We start from the raw sequence: 15,926 nt of genomic DNA, 5'->3' as shown, positions 1-15,926 counted from the left end.
GATTTTAGAGAGAAAGGAAAGGAAAGGAGAGAGAGAAAAAAGAGAGAGAGAGAAACGTTGATGTGAAAGAAAAACATTGAGCCTTGATTGTGTGGCTCAGCAGATTGAGTGCCAATCTATGAGCCAATGGGTTTCTGGTTTGATTCCCAGTCAGGGGGGTACTTGCCTGGGTTTCAGACCAGGTCCCCGGTACCTGGCATAAGAAAGGCAACCACACATTGCTATATGTCTCCCCAACTCTTTCTACTTCCATTCTCCCTCTCTCAAAATAAATAAATAATAAACTTTTTTTTAAAGAGAGAAACATTGACTCCCATATGTGCCCTGTCCAGGGATTGAACCCACACCCTTTGGTGCGTGGGGCAATGCTCAAACCAACTAAGCCACTAAGCCAAGACAAGTGGTTTTCTTAAAGTTATACTAGAAAACTTCATGGTTTGTCTGTTCAGATTCTATCTCTAGGGCTCTGAATTGGTTTTCTGAGCTGCAGTACATATGTAGGCTGGATAATGCTGCAGATGCCTAATGTTGTAGAGGCCTAACATCATGTGCAAGCAGAGCCAAAGATAATTAAATTGAGATTAATTTGGTGGATAGGCATATTTAAATCTTCCCTTGAGTCCTATGCTGAGATCTAGTTTCAATTATTCATGGTGAAATATGATTGTATGGCATAGCATTGTGTATAGAAAATGTTTGTATTGTTCCTACTACAATGGAATGCCATTAGTTAATTTTGATTAAAGTTGTGTGTTTATGTTTTTATCGATTTGTAAAAGGAACATAAAATAGGTAAATTTTATGTATTTTACACAACCAAATGTATAATGGTGAACTCAAAACTTCAATTTAGAGTTTCATTCCATGCCATAGAATACCTCTCACAGAATGACAAGAAGGACAGATAGGTGACTTTCTTACTACTCTGACTTCCCTTTTTCATTGATTATGCATTAACCTATGATAATGAGAGAGAACAGACAGCAATTTGTAACTGCATCCCACTCTTATTTAAGTCTAGACTAAGAAATTTCCCAGCTTCCCTAGTGTGATAGACTCCATGAATTAATAAAATCTTCAGATTTTCTCCTGTTAAAATGTTCTTTCTTTTAATTACCCAGAGGAGCTATTTCTACTAGAATGATTGTTCAAAATTCCTAAGTGATCTCACTCAAATCCATGATTTAAATTTGTCTAGCTTCCAGAAAGTTCTACGTACTGATTTTTGAAACATACACCCATCATTTGTGGACACAATTTGATACCCATATTTCTTAAAAATTCAATACGGCTCATGCTTTGCTTTCTTTAACTTCTTTGAAGGATTTTCTTTTAGTGTAGAACAGAGAGTAAGATAGAATTTTTAATATGAACATTCCTTAAAAATTATAACAAATACCTGGCTGGTGTGACTTAGTGTATTGAGTGCTGGCCTGCAAACCAAAGGGTCACTGATTTTATTCCCAGTCTAGGGCACGAACCTGGGTTGCAAACCAGGGGTGCCCTTGTGCCTGGGGTGCGTTGTGTAAGAGGCAACTGCACATTGATTTTTCTCTCTTTCTCTTTATTCCTCCTTTCCTCTAAATAAATAAATAAATAAATAAATAAATAAATAAATAAGGCCCTGGCTGCTGTAGCTCAGTGGATTGAGTGCGGGCCTGCGAACCAGATAATCGCAGTTCAATTCCCAGTCAGGGCATATGCCTGGGTTGCAGGCCGCTGCCCTGCAGGCCAGTTCTCAGCAGGGGATGCACAAAAGGAAACCATACATTGATGTTTCTCTCCCTCTCTCCTTCCCTTCCCCTCTAAAGATAAATAAATAAAATCTAAAAAAAAATAATAATAAATAAATAAAATCTTTAAAGTATGTATAACACATAATGATGTAGATGATCAGCACATAATTTTCCTCTTAGAATTACTAATCAGTAATTTAGCTCCCCTTTGAAAATTGTTATGCTATTGTTTTAAAGAAAATTATTTAAGGTTGTTATTTTTTAGACAAATTAATGGCTGAACACAAATTCCTTTTGAATTTGATTAAAAACAATAGTTACTTTTTAAAGGATCTTCCTGAGGAAACCCAAATGCTAGAATAGTTAACACTGATTTGAAGAAGCCATATCTTCTTATATCAATGAATTAAACTCATTAAAAAATAAATATTAACTATTCGATGGCTATAATGTTTGTTATGTTAGATAAATGTTACAGAAATCTGCTTTGTAAACAGCCCCAATAGTTAATGGTGCATTATTATGCACTTATATATGTCAAAATTTCTCAATGGAATGGATCCCATGTTGAGTATCCTTACTACAAAAAAAATGAAGAAGAAGAGGGCATACAAGGAAACTTTGGTTGGTGTTGCATACGTCTATTGCTTATAGCCTTGGTTGTAGTAATGTTATTAAAGGTGTTTGCATATGCCCAAACTCATCAATTATGCATGTTAAATATATGCAATTATCCTTAGAGCAATTTTAAATCAATATGGCCATTAAATACTATACACAGAAAAATATGCTGAAATAGAAATACCAATAATCTGTTTCTTTCTCTGATACAACAATTGCACTGGCAGGATTTATCTGATATAACTATTTTGATTATCTAAAGTCTATTGAAGGCTTGCAACTTCCAGAGGAATGGTATGTGGTAAACTATAATTAACTTGTCAACTTTAGCTGTTAGCACTGCAGCAGCTACTCTCCACACTCATACTCCATGTGAGGCAGCCATGATTACATTCCAGTAACACAGTACATGCAACTAGTGGGATCCAGGATTTACAAAAATGACCTTGTCCTTAGGATATGAGGAACTTGTGCTCTGATCTCCGATTGCTGTTTCTGACATCAGAGGTACAAAGAGGAAGGCAGGCACTCTTGTCTCACCTTCCCCAAATATTGTAAGCCACCACCCTCTGGGTAAAATAACTGCCAAAGAATGTGAAAGGTTAGAGCCCTTAGTCATTTTCCTTTTTCTCTTTTAGAAGTCAGACATTAAAGATTAGAACCATTTCAAAGCAACTACCTACATGGGGAGAAAATAAAGAGAATCACCACATATACACAGGGAGAGGTATAGGCTCAGAAGAAAGAAAAACTTGGAAAGACTTTAAGTTTATGTCTCACAATGATCCTTGAAAAATAAAAGGGCCTACAACAATAAAAAATAATAAACAAAAACAATAAATAATAAACAAAGTGACCAAAATAACAACTGGGAAATTAGAATAATCTGATTTCCAGTGTCACCACATTATTAGGTACAGATATTCAGTTTTCAACAACAAAAAAAAAATCTCAAAGCATAAAAAGAATCATATATATGAAACATTCAGGGATAATAAGTGAATCAACAGTAGCACTTGAAAAATTGGTGGTGGATCTACTGGACAAAAACTTTAAAACAATGATTATAAAGTTGTACAAATAAAGGGAAGATGTGAAACAATTTAAAAAACAATGTACATAAAAATAAAAATATCAGTAAAGAGAGGAAAAAAACCTAAAATACAAAAAGAAAATTCTACAGCTACAAGGTAAAATTGATATGAAAAAAAATTAACAAGAGCCCTGCCCGATGTAGCTCAGTGGATTGAGCACAGGCCTGCTCAACCATGGTTCGATTCCCAGTCAGTGCACATGCCTGAGATGCAGGCCAGTTCCCAGCAGGAATGCACAAGAGGCAACCATACATTAATATTTCTCTCCCTCTCTCCTTCCCTTCCTCTCTAATGATAAATAAATAAAATCTTTAAAAAAATAAATAAAAATGTATTAAAAATTTAACTGAGAGTCAAAACTAAATTTTAATAGGCAGAGTAAAGAATAAGTAAACTTGAAGGTAAGACCATGGGAATTATTGAGCCTAAAGAATGGAATAGAAAAAAAATTGAAGAAACTAAAAGTTTTAAGGATCTATGGTACACCATTAAGCAGATCAACATACACATTGTAGGATTCTCAGAAGAGATAAAGATGTAGAAATAATATTTGAAGAAATAGTGTCAGAAAACATCTCAAATTTGATGAAAGTCACAAATGTTAGCATCCAATAAGTTAAAAAAACTCAAACTCAGAGACCTACTGTAGGATACATTATAATCAAAGTTTCAAAAAACAGAAAGGAGGAATTATGAAAGCAATCAAAGAGAAGTGGCTCATCACTTTCAAAGGAACCTCAGTAGTTGTATAAGCAAATTTATCATCAGAAATTTTGGAAACCAGAAAGCCGTGGGCCAATATATTCAAAGTGTTAAAAAAAAAGAACCTATCAATCAAAAATCCTATATATGTCAAAACTTTCTTTCAAAAGTAAAGTACAAATTATGGTATTCCCAGATAAACAGAAACTGAGGGAGTTTGTTACCATTACACCTGCTGTGCAGGGAATTCTTAAAGAAGTGCTTCAGGTTGAAATAATAAGAAAAAAAGACTCTAGAGAGTAAGTTGAAGTCATAGGAAGAAATAAAAATCTCACTAAAAAATAAATACATGTGCAAGGACCTGGCTGGTGTAGCTCAGTGGATTGAGCACGGGCCTGGGAACCAAGCAACCACGGTTCAATTCCCAGTCAGGGCACATGCCTGGGTTGCAGGCCAGTTCCCAGCAGGGGACTCACAAAGGGCAACCATACATTGATATTTCTCTCCCTCTCTCCTTCCCTTCCCCTCTAAAGATAAATAAATAAAATCTTTAAAAAAAATTTTAAATAAATAAATAAATAAATACATGTGCGATTACAAAATTCATATTGTGCATCAATAGATTCCAACTCGACTTTTTGTTTTCTGTATAATTGGAGAGACTAATACTTATAAAAACAATTATTAGCTAAAAAGCTAGTGTTACTGAAACTTTGCTTTGATGTACATTTTTAAATAAGGGACTGGCATGCTTAAAAGAATTGTTATTTTATGTTTTGGGCACACAATTTATAAAGATGGAATTGTGTGATATTAGCATCTGAAAAGTGTGAGAACAGAGCTATAAATAAGCAGTGTTTTCTGTACATTACTAACATATGCTGGTATCAATTCAAATTAGAATGTTGTATCTTTAGGGTAGTAAATGTAATTTATGATGCATGATATCCATAATTAAACCACTTTAAAACACACAAAAAGAAAATGAGATAAGAATTTAATTGTTTCAGTACAAAATACTTCAGTAAACACACAAAAAGTGATGTGAGACAAGAACAAAGAAACTAATGATATACAGAAAGCAAATAGTAGCGTGATTAAAGTATGCCCTTCCTTGTCATTAATTGCGTTACAATTAAAAGAGCTTGGAAGAATGACTAAAAAAATAAACAATAACAACAACAACAAAAACACGATCTGGCTTTATATGGTCTATAAAAGACTCACTTTAGATCCAAAGACAGAAAGTACTAAGAATAAAAAGATATAAAAATATATTCCATGCAATTTGTATTAGTTCACAAATTAAGTCTCAGTAGATACAAAATGATAAATTCTATACAAAGTATATTTTTCGACCATAATACAATAAAGTTAAAAATTAATGAATAAAACAGGAAAAATAAGAAATTGTTGGAATTTGACAACACATTCTTAAATAGCTATAGGATTTTAAAAGAAATCACAGTGAAAAGTAGAAAATATTTAGATAAAAATAAAGATAAAAACTTATGGGGCACCATAAAAGCAGTGATAATGGGTAAATTTATAACTATAAATACTTCTGTTAAAAAATGTTGACTCTACAACCTAACTTTAGAAATTACTAAGCTAGAAAAAGAAGACCAAACTAAATTCAATTCTACCAATGGAAACAAATAATGAAGATTAGGACAGAAGTAAGTGAAATAAGAGATTAAAATACAATAAAGAAAATATCGATAAAACCAAAAGTTAGCTTCCTTGAAAATATTTAAATAATTGAGAAATCTTTAGCTAGATCTTTAGCTAAATTTTTATGAAACAAAGAATAGTATATCAAAAATAAAAGTAGGGACATTATTACTAATTATACAGAAATACAAAAGATAAGAGAATACTATAAACAATTGTGCACCAAAAAAAAAAGGAAAATCTGGATCAAATGGTCTAATTCTTAGACAAAACTAAAGAAAAAAGTAAATAAAGTAACTCACATAGAACTGGAAAATCAGAATAAACCTTTAAATACTAAGGAGATTAAATTAGTAATTGAAAATATCTTGGGGAAAAAATCCCTGAACCTGACAGAATTTATTGTGAATTCCAACTAACATTTTAAGTACTAACAACAATCATTCTCAAATTTTCAAGAAATTAAAGAGGAGAAAATACTTCCTAATTCTCTGAGGCCAGCATTACCCTAACATCAAAACCAAATAAAACATTATAAAGAAAGAAAGCCACGGACCAATAGCCTTTAGAAACTCTAATGCAAAAGTTTTCAAAAAACACTAGCACACTGTATTAGACAACATGTGGAAAAGATGAAACATCACTCCAAGTTTATACTTATTCTGAATTAAAGGATGATTAAACATACAAAAATTAAGCCACAATAACACAATAAATTAAAAAAAACTACAACACATGATCAATGAAGAAAGGATTTGATAAAATTCAACACCTTTTCATAGTAAAAATCCACAACAAATAAGAAATAGAAACTAACTAAATATAATAAATTCCACATATATGAACAGAGTTCCAAATATGGGTAGTGATGATTATAGCACAAAATGTGAGTTTATTTAATGCTACTAAACTGTACACTGAAATATAGTTAAGATGTTAAATTTTATATTATATATATTTTTCATAATGAAAAAGGTAAATAAATGTTTTAATTTTTGTGTAATTGGAAAAAACATAATCTAAATATCTTAAGATAATATTTAATGTATGGCATTGCATATTTAGGAAGAGTTTAATTGCTCCAATATTTTATGTGTAGGTATCATATTTTCTGTATCTCTGTGGGAATCACTTATCTTATGCTGCATTGAGCATTTTGGTGTTCATCTCAACCAGAATAAACAAAGTTATGCTGTAATAAAATATAATCCTACATCTATGTGACTATGACAACTAAAGTTAATTTATATTCAGTCAAAATTTCTGAGTGGGTTGGCTAGCAGCATACATACCTCCAAATTGATCTCACTCAGAGAGGCACTGGCCAACAGAGCTTTTATAGCAAAACTTCTGGAATTTTAATGTCCATATAAATCACTTGTTAAAATGCATAGATTGATTCATCTCTGGGGAAGTGTTCGGCACATTGCATTTCTAGAAAGTTCACAGATAATGTTTGTGCTGCTGGTCTCATCTGTAAACTAAATTGATTAGAAAGTTTCTAGAGTAGAGAGTTTCATGCAAGGAGGACGAGAATCTGCTAATGATCTTCATACAGAGAAAACTATGAAACTTCTTTTCATATTCAGTTTACTGAAGCAAGTCAGCCATTTTCAACTTAAATAACATAGAGAAATGCAATTCTATTATACTTGCAGAAAAGGGAGAATTGGAATATCAGAGAACAGCCTTCATACCTCTCATAGACAAAGACATGTTTTTCATGTACAGAAATGTTCCAGAGGAACAGGCCTATCAACAATAGCTATTTCTGGACACTGCAGCTTACAGCAGCTGAGTCTGGCCCATAAACTCAGGCTGTGCTAATGTAAGTGATCTCCTCTGGTAGAGTTTTGACTTTGAAAGCCAGAAAATTCAACGCAAAAGCTTGTGGGTTTGATCCCTGGTCACAGCACATACTTAGGTTGTGGGTTCGATCCCCAGTTGAAGCGCATATGGGAGGCAACAGATCAATATTTCTTGCATCTCACTCTCTCTCACATAAACAATTCTGATCTAACAAATCAATCTTCATCCTGTGCCACAAAATTACTTAAAACAAAAGTCAAACGATTCTATGCAAATACAAATCACTAAAACTGAGAATTTTCTAGAGTCCTAGGAAATTCGAAGCTCAGATAGTTTTATTATATGAGAAAAGACATTTGACTGGATTAATCATGAAGATTCATACTAATTTTCTACAGGTTTATTATTACCTTACTTAATAATTTACCATGACCCCATGCATAAAATGTCCCTATGGACTTCACATGGTCTCATCTGAAACAATAATCTTAAGTATATAAAAATGCATGCTCGATGAGCCTAAAATAAAGACATTGAAAAAGTACAAGAAATTGCTGAAAATCTTCCAATTTCTAAGAACCTTTGGATCCCTACAAGGGATTGAATTTCAGTTGTATCCCCTCCAATAGCAAAAAGTCACATGATCATGTCAATAGATGTGGAAAAAGCATTTGATTAGGCACAGCACCCATTCATGATTAAAAACACTCAGCAAAGTGGGAATAGAAGGAGCATTCCTCAACATAATGAAGGCCATATATGAAAGACTTACAGCCAACATCATACTCAACAAGCAAAAACTAAAAGTATTCCCACTGAGATAAGGAATAAGACAAGGATGTCTGCTTTCACCATTTCTATTCAAAATAGTATTGAAAGTCCTAGTCACAGTGATCAGACAAGAAAAAGAAATAAAAGGTATTCATATTGGAAAGGAAGGAGTAAAACTGACATTGTTTGCAGATGATATGATAGTATACACAAAAAACTCTATAGACTTCACCAAGAAAATTACAAGACCCAAGAAGTGAATTTAGTAAAGCAGTGACTACAAAGTTAGTATTCAAAAATTGAAGGCATTTTTGTACACCAACAATGAAATATTAGAATCAGAAATCATGAAAAAATATTTTGCTATAGAAAAATAAAAATAGCATACCTAGTAATAAATTTAACCATGGAGGTAAGTGACCTATACTCAGACAACTATACAACACTGAAGAAAGAAATTAAGTGAGACATAAATAAATAAAAGCATATACCATATTCACGGACTGAAAGAATTAACATCATCAAAATGTCCATACTACCCAAAGCAATTTATAAACTCAATGCAGTCCTTATTAAAATACCAATGACATATTTCACAGATATAGAAGAAACATTTCAAAAGTTTATATAGGACCATAAATGATTCTGAATAGTCTAAGCAATTTGAGGAAGAAGAACAAAATAGGAGGAATCGCAATACCTGACATCAAACTACATTACAAGAGCACTGTAATCAAAACATTCTGGTACTGGCCCAAGAACAGACACATAGATCAATGAAATAGCATAGAGAGCCCAAAAATAAACCCGTGTCTCTATGGTCAATTAATATTCAACAAAGGGAGCAGAAGCATAGAGTGGAGTAAAAAGTAGCCTCATCAATAAATCGTGTTGGGAGATCTGTACAGGTACATGCAAAAAATGAAATGAACACCAACGTAAACCACACACGAAAATAAATTCAAGGTGAATAAAAGACTTAAATGTAAGCTACAACACCACTAAAGTCCTAGAGGAGAACATAGGCAGAAAAATCTCAGATATTTCACACAGCAATATTTTCACCATTATGTCCCCTAGTACAAGGAAGAAAAAGGGAAGTATAAACAAATAGGACTTCATCAAATTAAAAAGTGTCTGCACAGCTAAAGAAAACATCAGCAAAACTAAAAGAGAACCAACCATATAGGAAAATATGTTTGCCAATGATGCCTCAGACAAGGGTTTGATCTGCAAAATATATAAAGAACTCATATAACTCCATTCTAAAAAGTCAAACAATACAATTCAAAAGTGGACAAAGGACCTGAACATACACTTCTCCAAGGGGGATATAACGAAGGTCCAGAAACATACGAAAGGTTGCTCAGCATCACTAGTCAGAAGAGATATGCAATTTAAAACCACTGTGAGATACCACTTGACACTGGTCATAATGGCCATCATAAATACATCAACATATAAAAAGTTTTGGCAAGGTTGTGGAGAAAAGGGAATTCTAGTGCATTGTTGGCGGGAATGCAGACTGGTACAGCCACTGTAGAAAACTGTATGGAATTTCCTTAAAAAAAATAAAAGTGTAACTGCCTTTTGACACCAGCAATTCCACTTCTGGGATTATACCCTAAGAATTATGAAACATCAGTTCAAAAGAACCTATGGACCCAATTTCATAGCAGCATAATTTATAATAGCCTAGTGCTGCAAGCAACATAAGTGGCCATTACTAAATGAGTGGATCAAACAACTGTGGTACATTTTACACAATGGAATACTATGCAGCAGAAAGAAAGAAGACTTCTTACCTTTAGTGACATCACAGATGAAAATGGAGACCATTATGCTAAGTGACATAAGGTAAGCTTTGAAAGATAAATACCATGTGATCTCACCTATAAGTAGAATCTAATTGATAAAACAAATAAGCAAGTAAAATATAACCAGAGTTATTGAAATAAAGAATAAACTGACAGTAACCAGAGGAGGGGGGGAGGGAAGAAGGCAATAATGGGAGAAAGAAGGGGAAGGGTCATCAAGGAACATGTATAAAGGACCCATGGACAAAGCAAAATGGGTGTAGACTTTAGGGTGGGAAGAGGGGGTGGGTGGGGCAGGGCAAAGTGGTAGTGGTAAAATGAATACAACTGTACTTAAATGACAATTAAATTTAAAAACAATTGAAAGAGAATATAGTACAGTCAATAATATTATAATATCTATGTATACCAGACAGGTGGATACTAGTCTTATTAGGAGAATCACTTCATAAGTTATATTAATATACACCTGAAATTAATAAAAAAGATAAAAATAAACAGCTGCCTTAAAGCCCCAAAGAGGTAGTCCAATCACAATAGTACATTACTAGTATGTTATTCAATAGTGAAAGTTTCCTTTATATCAGAAAACCTTGATCATTATTCTTCATGTACATACTATTTTAACAGGCTGCTGCTAAAAAGGATTCATATCTAATTCTTAATTTTAATTTCACTAAATGAAACTATAACACCCATAATATAAATGGCAAAAATAACATAAAATGCATAGCTGATGTCTACCCATCAGCTCATGAATTATTCAGGATAAACACACTGAATTACTCTCCATTCAAATAGAAGTGGTAATCATTGACTCCCAATAATGCTATACCACAGAAAAGTGTCAGTCTATTCAGAAGATTATTGTGGCCATCACCAATTTGCCTAAATCCTAGGAAAGAACACAATGTTTTTTATCCTGTCATATCCTTGCAATTTCCAGCAGTAACAAAGCTGCTACTAGCTAGAGGAGCAATAGATTGCTTAAGATTATTGATAAAAGGTATTTGTATGCCAAAAATAGTGTAGAATATGTCATACAGAATAATTGTGAGGACAAGAAAAATCTCACCAAAAATATACATTCATTATCTCTGTGGTTGACATGCGTCTTCCACTCTTCTGAAAACTGTAAATCTGAGGTTCATTAGTATTGCAGAGATTACCAAATTGTCTAAAACAAATTTCCCATTTTTTACTCTTCAGCAGAGTCCACTAACTCTTTTATTATGTCCACTTTATTCTTCATTATGACCACTAACAATGACTTGGGATACGAAAATATGAGTAAACTATAAGAGAATTAACTGAAGAAGATGACATGACTATAGTCATGCCCAGCATTTGGTTTCAAGGAATGAATGGAGTTGAAAAACAGTCACTGGAATTTTATCATCGAATAACTGTCCCATTATATAGCGTGTTATCTCAAAGTATTAAAACACTGAGAGAGCTCCTACCTTTTGCAACAGCATGGATAGAACTGGAAAGCATTATGTTGGGTAAAATAAGCCAGGCATTGAAAGACAAATACCATATGATCTCACCTTTAACAGGAAGCTAAACAACAAAATAAACAGGCAAACAAAATAAAAACAATGACACTGAAATAGAGAACAGGGGGACAGTGACCAGAGGCGAAAGGGGAGGGAATTTCAGGGGGAAAAGGGAAAGGATTTACAGGAACTAGTATAAAGGACACATGGACAACAACTAAGGGGGGTGGAAATGGGAGAGAGGTAGGGAGCATGTGGGGGGGGGGCTGGAATGAGAGTAAAAGAAAACTGTACTTGAAAAATAATTAAATTTTAAAAAGTTAAAAAATAGAATAAAATGGGAAAAGATTAAAAATAATTAAAACACTGAGTGCCAAAAATAAAAATTCCAGTTATTTTACAACTTAATAAAATGGCTCCTTCCTTCAATTTTTAATATCTGCTTTTCTAGAGCCCTGAGCAGTATAATTCCTCTACAGGACCAGTTCCTCAATCTTCATTGGAGAAGCAGCATGGGTAGCTGAGAGACTAAAAAACATAATGTCTCTATTGACATCCTGCTAACAATATTTAACTTTATCCTTTAATTTTGTGGTGAAGTTCTTGTGTTCTGCATCAGCAAGACATGAGGAATGGTCAGAAAGTCAGGTTCATAATTCAGGAAGAAGTTAAGGAGAGAATTTAGAAAATTAGGAGTTATCCACTAAGAGGAGATAGTTAAAATATAAATGTTAAGTATAAATATTTATATTTTATAAATATAAATATAGTTATATACTAGTCATGTATAAATATAACTAGTTTATATATTCATATATGATATATAAATAATATATAATATATATTAAATATGTTATATATATGTATATATATATAAAATCAGTATAATTGGAGAGACTGTTAACAGAGCAGGGGGTCATGGAAAAATCTGTTGGGTAACATCTGAATTGGTGGGGTGAAAGAGGAATAAAATTTGTCAGTGTAAACTCTAGATAAAGTGGGTGGGAAATTAATAAGGAAATAGAAAAATAGCAATGTCAGATGCCAGAAAGTAGAGCAACAAGTTAATAATGTAACAGTCAACAATGATGAATGGTACAGACAATCTAAGACAACAACTAAAATAATTCTATGATATCTTGTTTGTTTTGAAATTTATACTCTAATAAGAAAAAGCAGTTACTATGCTCTAGAATTAGACAACCTGGATTTAAACTCAAGTTTTGCTACTTGATAATTCTGTTGTGCCTTTGGGTGATTTTCTAAGTTATCTACACTTCCAATTTCCTATCTGTATGTGGGTAAAATTAATCCATTTATAAGTTATCTACACTTCCAATTTTCTACCTGTATGTGGGTAAAATTAATCCATGGACAGGTTTTAATTCATGCCTATATAGAAAACCTTTAATATACAGGGTCTGGCACAAATAATACCTCCTTTTTTACTATAAAATATTTTATTATAAAATTATAAGTGTGTAATTCTGTAACATAACAATATCACACTCAAGCATACCACATGATATTTTAGGTGCAACATCCAAATTAAAACTATATGTTATTACCCTTTCAACCACACTCAAGCAGGCATTACTTCAACTGGACTTTGTATGTTAGCTTAGTAATAATGATTTTTTAAAAAGCAGGATCGTATCCAAATAAAAAAATAAAAAATAAATAAAATTATAGTAATAATAATTATAGTTTAAAAGTAGTTGTGAAGAGTGATGAGTATCAAAGCCAATCTGCAAGGGATTCAGAATTTGTGTATAATTATAATACAGAGGCAGTAAATATACACTAACTTGTCCAATAATTACAGCAGTAGAGAGGTACTATTACCTCTAACACCCTTGACCAGCACTTAATTTAAGGTTAGATATCTTTATTTTTGTTAACAGGTTTTAGGTAGAAGTTACCTTCAACATATTTTTAGTGGACTGGGAGGATACAGTGAAGAAAAAAAAACTTTAAAAGAGAGAAGAATTATTCATGGTAAGGTGAAAGAATCATAGCTTCAGTAGGCAAGTTGACTTTGGTAAATAAGACTAAAATATATTTTTCTGTAGACTTGACTTGGGGGAGTAAACTCATAATATATAGATGATGTAGTATAGAATTGTATATCTGAAAGCTATATAACTGTCTTAACTAATGTCACCCAAATACACCCAATAAAAAATAAATAAAATATTTATTTGAACACAGAGAGAGTAAAAAAAGGAAAGGTTTTGTTAAGATTAGAAGATATTTTTCCCAATAACCTCAGTCTAAAAATATACTAAGAAAGATTCATTGTAGAATAAAAACAGATGTTTTTGACATTGAGGAAGCAGAAAAAAAGATGGAAGTAAATGCAGATAGGGTATTATGTACTGTTACTTAATAATGACCCCCAAATTTTTCAGCATTAGAAAGAGAATAAAGATAAGGTAGGGAACTATGGCGTGCCTTAATAAAATACAAGATCTGAATGTTATTTGACAAGTACTGGATAGCCAATATAAATGAAGTTGATTGCACAAAAAGTGTCAGTGAAAATGACAAACTTCAGAGCACAATAGAAAATGTGCTTGAGAAATGATCTTGTTACAACAAAGACTCATCTTTATGTAAGAACTCAGTGCGCAAGGCAATGAGAATGAAAATGGGGACAGCAAGGATTAAATGGATGGCAGATTCACACATTTTCATTTCAATGTGTCCATTTAATTCACATTTATAAAGCAACTATAGAGATGAGAATGTGATTATCTGATATTTTCTACTATCCCAAAATAGATTCCATCATAAATTATATAATTTATTTGAAACAGTTAATTTTTAAATCAAATTAAAATATTATGGCTAACTTCTTATTATCCAAGTTACTGACTCTTTGCAGTGTAAGAAACACTGGACTGAGATGAAATTAATTAGTGAGATTTGAGGCTATAGAACTGAACATTTGGTTTATTTAATGAGGGTGTTACTCTATTGTATTTTTACATTAAACCAATTCAGCTGTTAATTTTCCTCGAATACAAAGTTTTTTTCTTCTTTATACAGAAATAACTCCCCAAAAAAAGCCTGTTTAGTGACTTTGTGTTTGCAAGATTCTTATAAAATGACTACTTCTTTTTCTTCAAGTACCTTTTTTTTTAAGTTCCGGGCTAGTTCTTGCAATCAAAGCAAAATCATAGGACCAATATAGTCATTTGAACTATGCTCTAGAAAGAAATGAATTGAAAGTCTTGTTTGTCGAAGAAGAAGACCATGTTTGTTTACATAGGAGAAATGTAGCATATGATTCATCCTGGGGAAAGACTTTCTCTATTGATTTATTATGTGACAGGAGAATAAAAAAACAGACACATAGAGCCTGAAATAAAATGTATGCCACACAAAATTTTACATCATACACAACTTACATTTTATGGTACAGTTCTGAACTATGCTTTTTTGTTTCCATGTGTAATTGGAGAGTAGAACAGATGTGAAGGTTGAGTTTACTATGCCCATTACAGATAAAAAATATATATATACCCTGCCCAGGGAAAGAAGTTTTGTTCCTTGTATGGGTATTTTGCTGTAGTAAGATACAAAAGAAGAAAAGTGGACTTTCGGAGCCATTTTGGGGGAACATACATAGTAAGAGCAGTCACAAATAACATCATCACAATTTATGAAGCATACTTTGCGTTAGGCAGTAATCTAGAAACTTGGAGTTTTCTGCTTAGGGATTTAGAGAGGTGAAATACCTCAAGATATTATTTCACAAGATACTACTACTTTTGGCTGTTATATTGTGTGCACCTGCTCTTTGGAAAACATTTCTCTTCCCCAAAGCCCCAATAATAGAATCAGAGTGCCAGGCAAGCTCATAGACAGGCATTTGCTTCTTCCAACTGTGTATACTTTGGTGAGGGCTATCTTCCAAGTGTGTCGTGCCTTGTAGGTTGTCTACATTTTCATACCAGAAAAGGTAAATGAAATAAATCAACCCATGGTAAAAGAGCTCCACAGTAGACTCTGTTAATAACTGTCAACTTTATGTTTGCATCTCACACTATAAAATAGGCCTCTGTGTTTTTCCTACCATTACTTTAAGTCATACCCACCAAAGTTTATGTTTTCAAATTGCACTGGGAGGCAAAAATAGAATTGATGATGAGCTGCAAGTTTTATCCTAAGGTGCATAATAATGTTCTACACTAGATG

Source organism: Artibeus jamaicensis, unplaced genomic scaffold (genome assembly GCF_021234435.1).
Source record: "Artibeus jamaicensis isolate MK-2021 breed Jamaican fruit bat unplaced genomic scaffold, CSHL_Jam_final contig_466, whole genome shotgun sequence".
Lineage (NCBI taxonomy): Eukaryota > Metazoa > Chordata > Mammalia > Chiroptera > Phyllostomidae > Artibeus > Artibeus jamaicensis.
This window is presented reverse-complemented; position numbering follows the sequence as displayed.